The sequence below is a fragment of the Rana temporaria genome, chromosome 6, assembly GCF_905171775.1.
Source record: "Rana temporaria chromosome 6, aRanTem1.1, whole genome shotgun sequence".
Classification (NCBI taxonomy): domain Eukaryota; kingdom Metazoa; phylum Chordata; class Amphibia; order Anura; family Ranidae; genus Rana; species Rana temporaria.
The window spans coordinates 30714410-30731324 of record NC_053494.1 but is presented as its reverse complement, the minus strand read 5'-3'; the positions used below and the strand labels follow the sequence as shown (position 1 = coordinate 30731324).

Genomic DNA, 16915 nt, shown 5'->3' with positions numbered 1-16915 from the left:
AACCCCAATCACCTTCAGAGAAGATTGAATATACAGTAAAACCTTGGATTGTGAGCATAATTTGTTGTACAAGCATGCTTGTAATCCAAAGCACTTGTATATCAAAGCAAATTTTCCCATAAGAAATAATGGAAACTCAAATGATTCGTTCCACAACCATTTATTCATAAATTCTTCAGTTAATAGTCCATATAAAAAGATTATAGCAATGTGATAGGTTGTGTAACCATAAAATGTCCATCCACAAATGGAAGCCTCCACAAGGGGATTAGAAGCAAAATCCAGCAGGAGCTACAGAGTATAAAAGAGAAGAGAGGAGCCTCTAAGTGTAGCAATATGGTTACATTTAATGAAGGTACAACATTTACCAACTCACACGGTTGATGATTAACCACTTGCCTACTGGGCACATACACCCCCTTCCTGCCCAGACGAGATTTTAGCTTCCGGCACTGCGTCGCTTTAACTGACAATTGCGCGGTCGTGCGACATGGCTCCCAAACAAAATTGACGTCCTTTTTTTCTCCACAAATAGAGCTTTCTTTTGGTGGTATTTGATCGCCTGTGCGGTTTTTATTTTTTGGACTATAAATAAAAAAAGAGCGTCAATTTTGAAAAAAAACACAATATTTTTTACTTTTTGCAAAAAAAAATGTTTTTTCTCAGTTTAGGAGATACGTATTATTCTACATATTTTTGTTAAAAAACAATCGCAATAACCTGGTTTGCGCAAAAGTTATATTGCCTACAAAATAGGGGACATAATGATTTTTTTTTTACTAGGAATGGTGGCGATCTGCGTTTTTTTTCGGGACTGCAACATTATAGCGGACACATCGGACACTTTTGACACATTTTTGGGACCATTCACATTTATACAGTGAACAGTGCTATAAATATGCATTGATTACTGTATAAATGTGACTGGCAGGGAAGGGGTTAACCACTAGGGGGCGGGGAAGGGGTTAAATGTGTAGCCTATTGAGTGTTCTAACTGTAGGGGGAGGGGGGTGACTGGGGGAGTTGACCGATCTGTGTCCCTATATACAAGGGACACAGATCGGTCTCCTCTCTCCCTGACAGGACGTGGAGCTCTGTGTTTACACACAGAGCTCCACGTCCCTGCTCAGTTACTGGGCAATCGCGGGTGCCAGGCGGCCATCGCGGCCGCCGGGCACGCGCATTGTGTTCCCAGTGACGGGACGGGTGCGTGCGCACGCGCCCTAGAGGCTTTAAATGACAGGACGTCATATGACGTCCTGTCAGAACAATAGGGTATTCCGCCCGCCATCATTTGACGGCATGCGGTACCCTAGTGGTTAAAAGAGGCACATCTAAGTATGCAGGCATCCGGGGGAAAAGCAATCCACATAGACCGTCATCCGCACCACCGGCTCTCATCGATGTCAGTCTGCAATCCTGATCGGAAAGACTACCCTGCAGTAGAGCGATTTGAAAGCGAAGCTTGAACCGCTTGTGGAGCTCAGCGTGGAAGGGACGACATCAATGGTGGTTTTGAGGACGGTCTATGTGGACAGCTTCACCCCGGATCCCTGCATACTTAGATGTGCCTGTTTTAATCACCAACCATGTAAGTTTCTAAATATTGTACCCTTATTAAATGTAACCATATTGCTACACTTAGAGGCGCCTCTCTTCTATTTTAGACTAATTTGTGGCATGACACTACTCTTATATCAAGACATCGCTTGTATATCAAGTCAAAATTTATTATAAAATGTTGCTTGTCTTGCAAAATGCTCTCAAACCAAGTAACTCTCAAACCAAGGTTTTACTGTATAATGTAATTGCAACAGTTGTTTTCAAGTTTACATTTTAGGCTTCCATTAAAATAATAACTGCGGGTCCTGCTAGGGTTCAGGCATTCTCTGTTGTAGGGTGACAACCAGGGCTTTTTTTCAGGGGGAACTTGGTGAAACTCAGTTCCACCACCTCTGGCTCAGACCCTTTGGTGCCTGAAGTTTGGTTTCTGCGTTTACAAGTGACAGTTCTGCACTCTGTGTGTAACCTCCATAATCTCTGCACAACGTATGTAATGCAATCCTGGTATTTAATGCCCCTTTACTGTTTGTGATTTGGAGGGTGTGTGTGGGGGAGGGGTTTTGGGGGGCTGTGATTGAGTTCCAGCACCTATTGTTTGAGAAAAAAAGCCCTGGACAACCCTCTGTTTTTATCACCCAAATGCTTTCCTGAGTTGTCACCCCGTCGCCTGCAATTCCAGTGGCGACTAAAAGCGTCCATTTCGACCATTATGGCGCAGGGGTGGTCTGCCATTGTCACCATCAGGAGTCAGTCCAGAGCAATTAGGTGCAGCCACAGGCTCAGTAAGTGCATATAGACAGGATGTGGCTGGAAAAGTCTGAGGCCCCGTACACACGAGAGGATTATCCGCTTGAAACGGTCCTCCGGACCGTTCCCGCGGATAAATCCTCTGGCGGATTTTGATCTGATGGTTGCGCTAACCATCAGATCGAAATCCACGTGGAATCCATCCGCGGTGACGTGTCACGCCGTCGCCGCAATGATGACGCGGCGACGTGCGCGCCGCTGGAAGATAAAGACTTCCACGCATTCGTCGAATCATTACGACGCATGCGCGGGAGAGGAGCGGACGGATTGATCCGGTGAGTCTGTACAGACCACCGGATCAATCCGCTGGACAGGATTCCAGCGGATAGATTTCTTAGCATGCTAAGAAATTTTTATCCGCTGGAAATCCATCGGCCGGAAATATATCCGCGGAAAAATATCCGCTCGGACGTACACACCACCGGATCTATCCGCTGGAACTGATCTGCGGATAAATCCCAGCGGATAGATCCGGTGGTGTGTACGAGGCCTAAAGGAAATCAACAGAAATGCAAAAAATAGGTGAAAACAGAGATTTCTAAAAGAAAACAACCATGACAGTTGTTTTTTGAACACAGTGCTTTAGCAAACTCAATGTTATCCAGGTTGGGTTTCGATCTCCCTTAAAGCAGAACTCTACCTTGCACTGCAAATTTTCTTTTGGGTGAAGGGAGTATTTAGTATACAGGCCCATTATTTGGTGTTACGGCCTACAGAATGCCCCTTGTGATGTACACCATTGCTGCTTGTGTCCCAGCCACTGTCTGCAGATGTTGGCCCCCACCATGCCTTGGGAGGAGTTCTCTCGCACAGCCAAGCCACTGCAGCAGGGGAAGAATTTCACAGCTCTGAATCATCACATCGGGGCTAGAAAAGTATCATTTCATGCAGTACTTTTTACCATCAGAGGAGGTCTGCCTTAACATATACCTGTCATTAGAAAATACGAGTCGTGCCTTGCTGACAGGTTCCTTGACTGTCAAACTTATTCCCTGGCTTCTGTACATTCTGAGTCACTTATCCCGAAAAAAAGAGATCAGGCATTCTGACTTTATCCTGACTTTCATTGCTGTATGATTGTTCTGGATCTGCAAGCACAACCAGGCAACTAGCATATCCAAAAGATGGCCAGCCATGATGGCAGCCCTCATATTTCTTTCATGGTAGATGTACTGATGACCAGGCAAACAGATAATACACAGTTACCAATGAGCATTCTGTAATAGGCCTCTTTTACATGGAAGATTACTTGCATGCTCCATGTGGGGTTGCATTTTCTTGGCATGGGGATGCCCAGGTGTTGTGTGCATCGCCGTGTCGGCAGTCCCATAGATGTCTATTGAGACACAAGGCTGCACAGACACAGCCGCTGTGTCTCAATGTGCCAATACATGGCCCGGGTGAGTTCAGGGACACGCACCCACACGGATGTCATTTTGGAACACAGAGGTTGTGCTCTGGGCATGCAAGTAATCTGCAGTATGAACAAGGCCATATTCTCCTCACATTAAGCTATATCTTATTATGTGGCACAAGTGAGATATGCATTCCCTGAGTTAATCATCTGGAGCTGCAGTAAAGGCAGCCATTTTGTTTAGAGAAGCGGTATTTAGGAGAACAACATTTATCAACCTTACATAAGATTATTACATAAATGAGGCCACCTATATACACAAGGCATCACCAGGGGTGGACTGACAACTCATGGGGCCCCCGGGCAATAGAAGATTATGGGGCCCCTGGGCTTACAGATGGCCACCACACCTGGAGGCAGTGCAGAGGCCGGGCAGCTAAAATCTCAGAACTTGTTCCCAGTTCCACCATACACAAGGTTTTTATTATCTAATTTCACTATACACAGGTGTAAGCTCAAATTTCCAATTCCATTATACCTTAAAGGGGTTGTAAAGACAAAAATATTTTCCTCTTAAATTAAAGTCTGACAGTAGCTGATAAAATAAAAAGTAATGTTTTGCATTATAACTAGTTTGATACCTGTTGAAATCGAGCTGTTTTATTCACCTCCAGCACTCCTGAATCATTACTCTCACTAACTTCCTGGTTTGCGGTGCGCATTCATTCTTGCTACATCACGGCCTAATGGGAATTACAGTTCCCATTAGGCTTAGCCTCCATGCCTGTGATGCTCCATTCACACCTAGGCGTTTTGTCGCCTGTAGCGCGATGCTATTGCAGCCTGAAATACGCTGGAGGGGTGATTTAACATTGTCGGCTATGGAGATGGTTCACATCTCCACACCGAACGCCGAAACGCCGTACGTCTGAAGCTCAAAACAAGTCCCGGACCCTTTTTTTCAGGCGGCTTTCGGCGTTCGGCATAGCCGACAATGTTAATCACCCCTCCGGCTTATGTAAGGCTTAAAAAACGCTGCGTTTTGTCGCGGCAAATTGCGGGAAAAAACGCCACAATTTGTCGCGGTAAAATACGCCGCGTTCAGGTGTGAATGCAGTCTGAGGGAAAAGAGAGCATCTTCACGCAGGGCTGTGGTCATAGGGAGGGGGTGAGCACATTCTGCTTTCCACCATGCAAAACGGCTCAGATGCTGGTGGAAAGCAAGAAGAGGAGAGACAGGAAATGGCATTTTCAAACCTTGATTACTGTATTTTGGAGGTCAAAAGGAAAAACGAGGTAAGTGATATTTAAATGCTCTAGCTTACAGCAATCAATTGATCTAATAAAAAACAAACCTTTAGTGTTCCTTTAAGGCGATTTAGTTTGCATTTGTAGCGCTATACAAGTTACTCACTCACGAGACCTCAAATTCATGGTTTCACTATACTATACCTCCCAACATTTTGAGATGGGAATGAGGGACTTCTACTAGCAAACGTATATATGCATAGAATACGCCCCCCTGCCACACCCCCTTAAAGTTAATAAAATCCAAAAGTGCTTTTTTTACCACTATTATTCCTTTATATTGGCTTTTAAAATAAAAAAATGCAGCAATTTAGAAATTGGATAAAAGGTTTAGCACTGGGAAACACCTTTTGAAAGATAAAAAGTGCATTTTACATACAACTATATAGATCAGACCAAAGGGACAGATTCACGTAGAAATGGGCTACGCTGCGGCGGCGTAACGTATCCAATTTACGTTACACCGCCGCAAGTTTACAGTGCAAGTGCCTGATTCACAAAGCACTTACCTGTAAACTGGCGGCGGTGTAACGTAAATCCGCCCGGCGCAAGCCCGCCTAATTCAAATGGGGCGGGGACCATTTAAATTAGGCGCGTTCCCACGCCGAACGTACTGCGCATGCTCCGTCCCTAAAATTTCCCGACCTGCATCGCGCTAAATGACGTCGCAAGGACGTCATTGGTTTCGACGTTAACGTAAATGGCGTCCAGCGCCATTCACGGACGACTTACGCAAACGACGTGAAATTTAAAAATTCAACGCGGGAACGATGGCCATACTTAACATTGGTTAGACCACCTAGAGGGCATGCTTAGTTTTACGCGACGCATCTCTACGGAAACGACGTAAATTTAGATCGACGGGCAAAGCGGACGTTCGTGAATCGGCGTAACTAGTCATTTGCATATTCTACGCCGACCGCAATGGAATCGCCACCTAGCGGCCGGCCTAGAATTGCAGCCTAAGATTCGACAGTGTAACACAGTTACACCTGTCGGATCTTAGGGCTATCTATGCGTAACCTGATTCTATGAATCAGGCGCATAGATACGACAATCGTATCTCAGAGATACGACGGCGTATCAGGAGATATGCCGTCGTATCTCTTTTGTGAATCTGGCCCGAAATGAGGGACAAATGAGGAGAAACGAGGGAAATTGCTCCAAATCAGGGATAGTCCCTCGAAATCAGGGACAGTTGGGAGCTATGCTATACAGAAGACCAAACTATCCCAGTTTCACCATTTACAGTGCCTCAACTATCCAGGACCACCTTACACAGGATCTCACATTGCCAGGTCCACCATAAACAGAATTCACATCATATGGAGCTTCATCACAGAGACACTCGCAAACACTCAGCTGCACCATACATGGACTTGAAGTGTAAATTTACCCCTTTTTTCTGCACGTTAGTAAATTTTTACCTTTTGGTAATGTTCTCTTGTTAATGTTTACTGAAGAACAGCAGTTAAAATACAAAGAAGTATCAGTATTCCAACTAACGAAAACTGCCCCATGTGTACAAAGTCTCGTGGTCTTCAGACACAGCTCTGTGTATGGCAAGCTTAGATACAGTATTTGAATTTCAGCAACACAGTGTCCCTAGAAAATATTTTAAAATGTCTGGAATTTTTTAAAAGAGCCGTAAGTTCATTGGCTACTGTGGGAATCCCCTGTTTTTTCTACATGAGGCCTGTTTCTATGTAATCTATCAATGTGTTATGTATTGATTGGTTCTAATTAAGAATTACCCTACTGAACAAATTCAGTTTTTAGGATAGGTCTGATGCTGATGGTGGCTGAGAAGTGACTCTAGTTTTTACCAAGCACGCATTGGAGTTGATTTACTAAAAAACTTGAGAGAGTGCAAAACCTGGTGTAGCTCTGGTAACCAATCAGCTTCTAACTTCAGCTTCTTCAGTTAAGCTTTAATAAAAGAACCTGGAAGCTGATTGGTTTATTTGAAGAGCTGCACCAGATTTTGCACTCTCCAGTTGTAGTAAATCAATCCCATTAAGACATGTGTGTCTTGTATGAGATCCTCAAATTATCGGACTCCCTCTTTATGGCAGACAGGGGCGGACTGACCATTGAGGCTCTCGGGCACTGCCCGAGGGCCCCATGCCACTAGGGGGCCCCATCAGGGTTGCCAGGCTCAATAAAACCAGGGATAGTATGTAAAAATCTATGTTTTTTTTACATCTGTCCCTGATATGTCCGAAACCGACATGCTTTTGATGTGAAAATCCTGAGAATTTAGCTGCCCTACCTCTGCACTGCCTCCTGGCGTGGTGGCCATCTGTAAGCCCAGGGGCCCCATAATCTTCTATTGCCCGGAGGCCCCATGAGTTGTCAGTCCGCCCCTGATGGCAGACCACATAAAAGTTTTGTAATTAGGTAAAGGTTGACTTATTTCCTAATGGCAAAGAATTAGCCAAAAAAAATTGCAGATTAAACAGGTTCTGGAGTGCTCAAAAGCAATTCAAGGCAAGAGAGCGGGGTTCACCCTAAAAACGATTTTCTAACATTACATCCAGCTCACTCTCTACATTGACAGTATGCCTTTTTTTTTTTTTTGCTGTACATACCTCGTACAGCTATTTTCTTCCCAGGCTTCCGGGTAGGGCCTCCCGTTCCTATCCAGCAGGTGATTGACGTGATGACAAAAACTACCCCCCCCCGTCCCCGTCGCATAAGGAGCGTCACGAGTTGCCGAAAGAAGCCGAACGGCGAGTCGGCGCTATACGGCGCCTGCGCACCGACGTTCGGTTTCTTATGCGACGAGGGAAGGTCGTTTTTGTCATCACGTCAATCACCTGCTGGATAGGAACGCCCAGTCCCGTTGGATTCACTACCCGTAAGCCGTGGGGGAAAATAGCTGTACGAAGGTATGTACAGCGGAAAAAAAAAAAATCTGCATACTGCTAATGTAGAGAGTGAGTACCATGTAATGTTAGAATTTTTTTTTTTTAGGGTGAACCCCCGCTTTAGGGGGAAAAAAATAAGGAATGATCTGATGACGAGTAAAGCACACGTTTATATGTATGTACCTTATTTTCTACCTGTACCAAGTCTGCTGTGTCCACTATCCCTATTGGGGTATAACTATAGCCATGGCGCCCCCTAGACTGTTTTGAGGCCAGATAACAGGGACTACTATAAATAATTATATAGGACCCACTCCTCAGGCTAGGCAAGGTTGTTCCATCCCTGGCCCCATTTATCATGCAACCAACCCATGCACCGCTTATACTCATATCTCAGGCCTCGTACACACGACAGAGATTCTCGGCAGAATTCACCGAGAAACTCGGTCAAAACCCGGATTCTGCCGAGAATCTCTGTCGTCTGTACAGTTTTGGCTCGATGGAGCCGCCGAGGAACTCGACGAGAAAATAGAGAACATGTTCTCTATTTTCTCGTTGTCCTCGTTCTTCTATGGGAGAAGCCGGCCCGCCGAGCTCCTCGGCGGCTTCATCCCAAAACTCGACGAGGAACTCGACGTGCCAAGCACGTCGAGTTCCTCTGTCGTGTGTACGGGGCCTCAGGGATATGACCACCATTCCATGCACTAATCCAAGTGATCAAAGACATCAAGCACTTTCTTTACTTTTCAACACCAAGATATGCAGAAAGCTCTTCTCATTTCGCTTGTACCCGGGCCAGTACACCAAGAATTAAAGGTACTTGGTGCCCAATGTCTTTTAGAGGTTACTACCTGAGAAAACAGTCACGGTATGGAAACAAAGATGGCCACTGATGGCGTCATCATAAGAAAAAAAAAAAAAGCAAATGCATTTGGGTGGTAAAAATACAAATGCAATTTATACACTGGGGTGAGAACCTCTGGTGGAATCTAGGATGTAAAAGGACCTGGGGGTCCTAGTAGATGATTGGCTCAGCAATGGAATGCAATGTCAAGCTGCTGCTAACAAAGCAAACAGAATATTGGCATGCATTTAAAAGGGCATTAACGCCAGAGATAAAACGATAATTCTTCCGCTCTACAAGACTCTGGTCCGGCCGCACATGGAGTATGCGGTCCAGTTCTGGGCACCAGTCCTTAGGAAGGATGTACTGGAAATGGAGAGAGTGCAAAGAACAAAGCTAATAAAGGGTCTGGAGGATATTAGTTATGAGAAAAGGTTGCGAGCACTGACCTAATTCTCTCTGGAGAAGAGACACTTGAGAGGGGATATGATTTCAATTTATAAATATCATATTGGTGAGTGGTGACCCCACAATAGGGATAAAAAAAATTCGTGGAAGGAAGTTTAACAAGACACGTGGCCACTCATTAAAATTAGAGGAAAAGGTTTAACCTTAAACTACATAGAGGGTTCTTTACTGTAAGAGCGGCAAGGATGTGGAATTCGCTTCCACAGGCAGTGGTCTCATGGTCTCAATGGGGAGTATCAATGGTTTTAAGAAACTATTAGATAAGCACCTGAACGACCACAACATACAGGGATATACAATGTAATACTGACATATAATAACACACATAGGTTGGACTTGATGGACGTGTGTCTTTTTTTAACCTCACCTACTATGTAACTTTGTAACTATATTGTCTACTCATGGAATAAATTCTAATATAAAAAAAAAAATAAGGCCTAAAGACAGATAATACATTTAAATGATCTAAATGGTTCATTAGATCCGTTCATGCAGTAACATTGCTGGAGAGACATTGCAGAAGCCTAATTTTAACCAATTCCACAGTACTTAAACCCGATAAGCCAGGGGCCCAAAGTTTTAAAAAATTTACCTGGGCAACCTCTATGTTGATATGCATATAAAGAAAAGCCGGCAGCTCGATCTTCCGCAATTAATAAATATATTAATGTGAAATAATACAGGGTTTACGCGTTTCGGCATATGGCCTAAGTCATAGCCCATTATGTTGATACATACAGTACCTTGCAAAAATTAGAGTGTTATCCATATGTGTCACCCATTGTTTAACTGAGGGGGGGATCAGGGGATTTCCAATACAATAAAAGTGTTTTGCAGGCCTGGAAGAGGGTGTGGAAGAGTGTCACTTTGGCTCCTGTTTAATTAACCATAGTGTGTGTATGGTATTTATGTGAGGAAGTGCCCTTAGATTGTAAGCTTCTTGAGAGCAGCGACTGATGTGAATGAACAGTATGTAAAGCGCTGTGTAATTTGTCATCGCTACAGCAGGGAAATATGTACAGAATGAGCCAAGAGCAATACAAAATAAAATTATGGAAACATTTAGAAAAGGTGAACTTGAGATGGGGGCAAACACAAAAAAAAATTGGAGAGACCTATAAGGAAGAAGAAGGAGAATCAGAAGCCTATAACATGGGCTACACAAAAGCAAGACGATACAGAAAATGACACATAAGAAAAGGAGACATGCAAGACTGGGACCACACAATCTACGAAGGACACAAAATCAGGGACTGGGATGTAATGTGGTCTTATAAACAGGCCCGTGCTACCGTTGTACTGTACATCTTAAGCCGGTCTGTCATAAGAGAGCATCAGAAGGAGATTACACTTAATTCTGCTAGCGTGGTTGATACATATTTTTTTTTCTCACTGGAGGGGCTCCATGGAACTTTTTCTACAAAGACCTGTAACTAAGGCCTCGTACACACGATAGGTTAAACAGAGGACAACGGTCTGATGGACCGTTTTCATCGGTCAAAACCGATCATGTGTGGGCCCCATAGGTTATTTAACCATCGGTTAAAAAAAAAGCCAACTTGCTTTAAATTTAACCGATGGATTCCTAACCGATAGGTCAAAACTGATCGTTAGTAGGCACGACCATCGGTTAAAAATCCACACATGCTCAGAATCAAGTCGACGCATGCTTGGAAGCATTGAACTTCGTTGTTTTCAGCACATCGTTGTGTTTTACATTACCGCGTTCTGACACGATCGTTTTTTTAACTGATGGTGTGTAGGCGCAACGGACCATCAGTCAGCTTCATCGGTTAACCGATAAAACGGTCCATCAGACCGTTCTCATCGGATGGACTGATTGTGTGTACGCGGCTTAAGTCTCTATGCACACTGGAGCTTATTAACATAAGTGTTTTGGAGTTTGGGCGTTTTTTTTTTATGAGCTGTTTTCTGAATGCCCCCTAAAATCACATTCAGGAGTCATTTTTCTTACCACAAAAAAACGCCAAACGCTGATAAACGCTCAAAAACGTGTCTCACCAGCGTTTAACGTTTTTGAGCCATTGGGAAAAAAAAAACACGGAAAAACGCTAAAAAGCGATAATAATCACTACAGGCATACCCCACTTTTAAGTACACAATGGGGTTTATTTACTAAAGCTGTATTGCAAAAACTTTAAAAAAACTTTGAAAGACTCACTGCAAAGCTACTCGTGTTTTTATAACATTATTTTAGCATCCAGTGTACATGGAGCCTTATAATTATACCAGGTTGTCTTTGGGGTTCCACGTGTGGGCCAGCACATTAGGCATGTAATGGTAGAAGGTTATTTTATTTTACAATTTAAGTACGGTAATTTACAATGTAATTAGCCATGTGTTTTAATTTAACTGTGGCATTATTATTCTTTCTCTAGTTTATATTTGAAAAAAGTGGCAAAAAATTGGTTCATTACATATACAGCCTCTGATTCCTCTTTAGTAGTGCTGCACAGTGTTTTAGCCCTATTAATCCTTTTATCTCGCCACACACTTGCGAAACAGGATCTGTCTGATTGAAATCAAGTGTCAGATTGTCTAAATAAACATGATTTCCGCCCCTTCATTTCATCCCAAGTGTTCTATAGCCAATAGGAAGGGAATGAGAACAGAAAAGGGCAGGGGCACAGGGTATGCCAGGTGTGCCTGGGCACACCCTAATCACCCTGTGCTGCGCAGATTCCCCCTGCTGCTTGGCTGCAAAGAATGGGACTGGGGAATCTCTGTCCTCAGTCCATTTCTCTGTCCCAAAAGTGAGACATCAGGGCTGTTTAGACCCCTGATGTTTCACCAAAGCCCCCCCAATGGAGCGCCTAAAAAAAATATTGTAAAAAAATATTTTTAAAAATAATGAAAAATATAAAATTGTAAGCAATAATAAAAATACTGACACTGTCCACTGCTCTGACACCAACCTCTTCCCCATATATATATATATATATATATATATATATATATATATATATATATATATATATATACACACACACACACACACACACACACACATATAGGTCTTTAGTAAATGAACCCCTGTGGGTGTTTGCATTATCAGATATTGGTCCACTCACCTCCTGAGGTCAGCTCCATTCCCAGTGTTTCTTAAAGCAGGGGTTCACCCTAAAAAAAAATTCTAACATTGCATGGAGCCGACCTATGAGACCGACAGTATGCTGTTGTTTTTTTTTTTTCTTGCGTACATACCATTTTAGGGCTATATTCACCCCCGGCTTTCCCACAGGAGTGGGCGTTCCTAATCACAGGCTGTGATTGACGTGCTTCCTACCGGGGAAAAACTGCGCGTCATGAGTTGCCGAAAGAAACCGAACGTCGGTGCGCAGGCGCCGTATAGAGCCGCACCGGCGTTCGGCTTCATTCGGCAACTCGTGGCGCGCAGTATGCCCTGGTCGGAGGCACGTCAATCACAGCCTGTGATTAGGAACGCCCACTCCCACGGGGGAAGCCGGGGGTGAAAATAGCCCTAAAATGGAATGTAGCAAAAAAAAAAAACAACAGCATACTGTCGGTCTCATAGATCGGCTCCATGCAATGTTAGAATTTTTTTTTAGGGTGAACCCCCGCTTTAAACTGGTCTGCAGATGGCTATGTTGGCACTGGCCGGCTCAACTAAAACGTTGATAGAAAAATCAAAGTAGCCAGGAAAAAAATTGTTGGCCAAATGACTGCAGCCAGTCAGCCGCAGTCACTGTTCTTTCAGGGGACTGTCCCTGATTTCGAGGGACTGTCCCTGATTTGGAGCAATGTCCCTCTCTCTGTCCCTCATTCCTCCTCATTTGTCCCTCAATTTGGTCTGATCTATATAGATGTATATAAAACTCACTTTTTATTTATCAAAAAGTGCTTTTCTAAATTTCAAAATCCAATATAAAGGAATAGTAGGGGTAAAGAAAAGCACTTGTTGGTTTAACCAAACTTGTTTTTTTGTTCTATTTTCCATTAAGGGGGTGTGGCAAGGGGTGTGTCCAATGCCTGCATACTTTTGATGATAGGTGTCCCTCATTCCCATCTCAAAAAGTTGGGAGGTATGCATGTTGGCAGGAGAGCTTACCACACTATACAGAATGGATGGAGGAATGGAGTAACTTCCCTCGTTCAGCCCAGCAGGCCAGAAAAATCTTTAGTTTGCACCTGTCCTTCTAATACACCATCATAACACAGACATTGTGACTTCCACCCTCCTCCTAATACACAGACATCAGGATTAGGGATAAGCTGAGGCATGTTCGGATCCTAGTCCGAACCCACCTGAGCTATCCCGCCAGGAAGCTGTCACTGCACACCACCAATCATAAGAGGCCGAGGCATTTCCCGCCCTTGTATACTTGTGGCTGCAGGGCGGGGAATACCTTGACCGCTTATGATTGGTGGTATGCAGTGACAGCTTCCTGGCAGGATAGTTCAGGTGGGTCCGGACTAGGATCCAAACATGCATGAGCTGATTCCTGATCAGGATACAGGGATTTCTCCTCCTAATACACAGATATCAGGACACAGGGCTCTCCTCTCCTCCTAATACACACAGCTCTCCTCTCCTCCTAATACACAGATATCAGGACACAGATCTCTCCTCTCCTCCTAATACACAGATATTAGGACACAGAGCTCTCCTCTCCTCCTAATACACAGATATCAGGACACAGATCTCTCCACTCCTCCTAATACACAGATATCAAGACACAGATCTCTCCTCTCCTCCTAATACACAGATATCAGGACACAGAGCTCTCCTCTCCTCCTAATACACAGACATCAGGACACACAGCTCTCCTCTCCTCCTAATACACAGATATCAGGACACCGAGTTCTTCTCTCCTCCTAATACACAGATATCAGGACACAGAGCTCTCCTCTCCTAATACACATATATCAGGACACAGAGCTCTCCTCTCCTCCTAATACACAGATATCAGGACACATCTCTCCTCTCCTCCTAATACACAGACATCAGGACACAGAGCTCTCCTCTCCTAATACACAGATATCAGGACACAGAGCTCTCCTCTCCTCCTAATACACAGATATCAGGACACAGAGCTCTCCTCTCCTCCTAATACACAGATATCAGGACACAGAGCTCTCCTCTGCTCCTAATACACAGATATCAGAACACAGAGCTCTCCTCTCCTAATACACAGAGCTCTCCTCTCCTCCTAATACGCAGATATCAGAACACAGAGCTCTCCTCTCCTAATACACAGAGCTCTCCTCTCCTCCTAATACACAGACATCAGGACACAGAGCTCTCCTCTCCTAATACACAGAGCTCTCCTCTCCTAATACACAGAGCTCTCCTCTCCTCCTAATACACAGACATCAGGACACAGAGCTCTCCTCTCCATATACACAGAGCTCTCCTCTCCATATACACAGAATTCTCCTCTCCTCCTAATACACAGACATCAGGACACAGAGCTCTCCTCTCCTCCTAATACACAGATATCAGGACACAGAGCTCTCCTCTCCTAATACACAGAGCTCTCCTCTCCTCCTAATACACAGACATCAGGACACAGAGCTCTCCTCTCCTCCTAATACACAGAGCTCTCCTCTCCTAATACACAGAGCTCCCCTCTCCTCCTAATACACAGACATCAGGACACAGAGCTCTCCTCTCCTCCTAATACACAGACATCAGGACACAGAGCTCTCCTCTCCTAATACACAGACATCAGGACACAGAGCTCTCCTCTCCTAATACACAGAGCTCCCCTCTCCTAATACACAGAGCTCCCCTCTCCTCCTAATACACAGATATCAGGACACAGAGCTCTCCTCTCCATATACACAGAGCTCTCCTCTCCTCCTAATACACAGACATCAGGACACAGAGCTCTTTCTTATCAGAATTCACAACCAATGGAAACAATTTTACTGATAGATCTAGAAAATAAAAAAAAAATAAAGAAAGAACTCAGAAAAAGGAAAAGAATGGAAAGAGGGGAACTTGAACCCAAACCCCCCGCTGTGCTGTTCATATACTTTTTTAGCATACAATCATATTTTTATTGCTCACCACTAATTTATCAGAAAAACAGAACTTTTTATTTATTGTCGCTAAAATTACAGACAGCAAAACGCCACAACCCCACAATTTTCTTACATACATCACATGTGCCATTTAGTTATTCATTTGCATTTTCCATAAACTTATTTTGCAACTATATAGGAGAGCACAATGCGTTCACTATTCCAGAGATAGAGTATCATCCATTGGTACAAAGGCAAAGTCACAAAAACAAAATACATTCCTTAAAGAAAAATATAGGCATGATATATATATATAATCTTTTTTTTTTTTTACTCCCAAATAAATTAACAGAGAAAATGCAGGAAAACAGAAATCCCAAATGTATACAGTTAAAGTAACAATGTATGTTGACCAATATTACCTATAAAGCAATCTTCAGGACACCTCGCTTGCTACGGTGACAGTGACAGTAGACTGTCACACTCCCTGCAATGGGGTTCTTCATGTATAGAGAATCCCCCCTAGTCTTCCCTCCCCCATTATAAAGAAGTGACAGCTCACCCTCCCCCCCCTTTGGTGTATTGGTGTGACAGGTCCCCCCCCCCCTCTTGTACACCAGATATTCATGCATAACACAAACCCGTACCCCGACACCCCCCAATACGTTAACCGAACAGCCAACGGTGGGGTGGGTAGCCCACCTTCCGCATATTATCACCTTTCCGTGACCCCAAATAACTAATCCCCTATACAGTTTGCTCCGACCCATCAAACTATGGAATGCATCCTATAACTGGTTAATAAACAGGTCCTTAAAAAACATCCCCCTCCCCCAGAACACCCCTACCCATTCTCACCTTCTGCAGGTTGCAATGTCTGTAGGATAGACAATTCCTCTCTTCTTTGGTTTAAAAAAAAATATTGCAAAAAAAAAAAAAAAATAATAATAATATTATTAATCCAGAGGAAGAACCCTTCCAAAAATATTTTTTTTTTTTTTCAATATTTGTTTAAAAAATATCGAAAGGCTCCCCCACCAAGAGTCTGGATCAATGTCTAGAGAAAGGTTCCTCGAGTCTTCAGGCTTTGGATCCAGATGTGGTCAAGCGATGTGACCCCCCTTTTTTATTGGAGGGATCCAGGAGACATAGTGGGGTGTCAAGCTACACAGAATGGGGTTTTTTTTTTTTTTTGCTATTATGTGGCAGGGCAGAGCCTGCTCAGTCTGCAAAGATAAAGGATGCTCAGGGATTGCTAGGATGTAGGGGAGCTTATCAGCAACCCCAATTTTATAGGGGTAAGGTATAGGGGACAAGGGGGAGGAGGGGGAGCTCTGGGTTAGGGAAGCAGGGAGAAGAGGCTGCAAAAGTGAGAGGTGGCAAGCTGATGGGAGGAAGGAAGGAAGGAGAGAGAGAGAGAGGGTAAGAGAGAGAGAGAGAGAGAGTGTGAGAGAGAGAGAGAGGGAGGGAGACAGACAGAGGGAGGGAGGGGTGGGAATGTGCAGGGTGATTTATTGCAGCCCTGCAGAACTGTCTGAGAATGACCCTCCAACATCAGTTCTACTCCAGGGCTGAGGCCACTGCGCATGCTCACGGCTAGCCAGACAGGGGCTGCAGGGGAGAGGAGGAGAAGGGGGGCTCCTCGCCACACCGCCCCCCTCCACTTCTTCTCCTCCCAGTCTCTGCCCATAG

At 44.2% G+C, this 16915-nt stretch overlaps 1 protein-coding gene across 1 annotated transcript in view; it reads right to left on the bottom strand.

Annotated features, from left to right (window-relative positions):
- The window catches only part of GLIS2 (GLIS family zinc finger 2), a 58468-nt gene extending 41792 nt beyond the window's left edge, over positions 1-16676 (bottom strand). The window contains exon 1 of the mRNA XM_040356576.1: positions 16082-16676. The gene's annotated coding sequence lies outside the window, so the exon portion shown is untranslated. The remainder of the gene's footprint in view (positions 1-16081) is intronic.
- Positions 16677-16915: the final 239 nt, after the last annotated feature.